Raw genomic sequence first — 2,356 nt, forward strand, 5'->3', positions numbered from 1 at the left:
ACAAGCTGGCTCGAGATCTCTACCGCCGAGCCGCTACACTTGATGACCGAGGAAGCGGAGAGCGCTTGCTAAAATATGGGGAGATCACGCAGCACTACAGATTGGATCGTAGACTGGTACCCCCACCAGACCCGAAATTAAACAGCAGACAAGCAGTGGCGTGGAGGTGACTGCAAACTTATACATATCCGCACCCGGTTATGGCGAACCACATGTTCCCTGAGGCTAGGAGTGACAAGTGCAATCTTTGTGGGGCGAGAGGAACCCTCGACCACATAATATGGGAATGCCCGTATTCTCCCAGGAGGACGAACAATATAGGCTGTAGAGACACCTGGGAGACCCTGCTGCGCAGCTCGGACCCTGAGCTCCAGCTCCTACTCGTCCAACTGGCTGAAGAGGCTGCTGGGACCCAAGACCTCCCGGCCTGCCTCTGAGGCGGCGGCACCCGCCCCTTGACCTGCGTGTCGGGGGGTGGGTAGATCACCTTATCTGTTGGACATTAAAGTTTAGTCCATCCATCCATCCATCACCCTTACGATGAGCACCTTTACGATGAGCAGCGCCCCTGGCGGCCAAAGTTGGAAGGCATCGCCGGCGCGGCCACCTCATCCCATTGAGAGAGAAGCGTTTAGGGGAAGCTCGGCTGGAAACGCTGATTGGTGGACACGCCGCGGCCTGGCGTGACGTTTTTTGCGTCGGGCTCGATGCTTAATCGGACGTGACGTAGTCAAAAACTGAGTTTGCTTGTTTTTTTTAGTCCCTAGGCGCTCTAGGGAATCGCTAGGTGCCCCCCGCTCTGGCAACGCGCGCGATTTCGGCATTCGGTTCGTGGATCTCGCTGCTGCATGGCATCGGCACGTTCGGTCACCGAAGTGCTCGACGATGGCGGGCCTGCGCGTTTACGTGAATGCGCTTTCAGCACGCCGATCCGTGCTGTACGTTGGGCGGAATGACGTTGATAATGGCGACGACCTGCGGGAGATCGCAAGCACCGTCAAGGTAAGTATAAATTGAGCAAAATTGTCTCGCATTTTGCTTATTTATAAGTGCTGTGTCGCTTGTCTCTCCCCACGTGCTTCCAGGACCTCGTGCAGCAGCAGCTCGTGGCATGGACGCTCCTCGTGTTAAAAAAAAAAAAATCGGCCACGGCTATGGAGACCTCCACGAAAACATCCGCCGTCGGCAACTAACCGCTGCCTGACTGCTATGCATAGGCGCACGTCTGCCGTGCGCATTCTCAACCCTGATTGAGGTACAAGAACGCAGATTTCTTTGTCGAAGGTTTTGTAATATGTTGCGCATTCATCAAATTGCTATGTTCATAATGCAACTTTTTTCTACTCTTACAGCAACGTTTCCTGTATGCTGCGAAGAGACCGAGGATTTTCTTTGTACGCAGCAGCCCATATGTCAGGGATCGCGGCATCGATCAGCTCTCCAAGATCATCGCCGCAACCCTCGTAAATGTCTACAGTAGAAGCATCGCTACAGCATCCAGGCCAGCATAACCAGGCGCTGTGTACGACTTAGTGCACCACTGTTGACGGTGAACGGCAAAGGGCCACGGACGAGTGCAGGGCGTTGTGTTCGCCACGCCGTCACGTCGCTGCGCATCCAAACGGCCCTTTTCAGGGCCGCCCCAATGTTTCCTGGCAGACCGCAGACCTGCACATCCCGTACTCCTCTTTCCTCTCTACGTTGCACGTGGCTTCGTATCAATCGCCGCGGCCACCAAAATAACTTGCGATCTAGGCCTCTTCACCAGGCTATACGTAAATACACGCATGCATAATCGTGTCAAATTTGGTTTAATAAAGTGCTACAGTGCTTGTTACCTGCTTCCCTCACGCATTCTTCCGAGTCTTCGTGCAGCAGCTGCAGAACACGTGGCAAGCGTCACTCTGCTGCCGCGACGAACGCTAAGCCCATACAACAGGGTTAACAGCTAGAGAATTCTCAGTGTGGTGCGGCTTTGTTCAGCGATGTTAATGGAAGTATCGACATTTTATATAACAACTGCATAATCGTCTTGAATATTGCTTCATAAAGTACTGTACAGCTTAATTTTTACTTACCTCGTGCATTCCACAGCTGCTGCAGCTAGCACGTGGCCAGCGTCGTTCTCTCCAGTGCTGAGGCTACATATACACCGCAGCTTTGTGCCGCTGTGTATTTTTTTTTTTATAAATGCATCACATTTCGAAGGTTATAGTCGTCATCCAAGGATCACTTAACTCGAGAGCACGGGAAAGGGCAGAAGTGTACGCACCTGGATTCGATGCCATGTATAACGCCGTGTTTTATTTTTTTTTTTTTTTTTTTTTTACGAAAGCATCCTACGCGTTAGGCGTCC

The 2,356-nt window shown here is 52.3% G+C and overlaps 1 long non-coding RNA gene across 1 annotated transcript; it reads left to right on the forward strand.

Moving 5' to 3' along the window:
• Window positions 1–856: 856 nt before the first annotated feature.
• LOC146194302 (uncharacterized) lies at window positions 857–1,745 on the forward strand. Its single transcript, XR_014705441.1, has 3 exons — window positions 857–1,002; window positions 1,086–1,255; window positions 1,353–1,745. It is a non-coding gene; the product is annotated as an uncharacterized LOC146194302 (long non-coding RNA).
• The last annotated feature ends 611 nt before the right edge of the window (window positions 1,746–2,356 follow it).

Source organism: Amblyomma maculatum, chromosome 3 (genome assembly GCF_055883805.1).
Source record: "Amblyomma maculatum isolate TAMU_Amacu chromosome 3, ASM5588380v1, whole genome shotgun sequence".
Taxonomy (NCBI): domain Eukaryota; kingdom Metazoa; phylum Arthropoda; class Arachnida; order Ixodida; family Ixodidae; genus Amblyomma; species Amblyomma maculatum.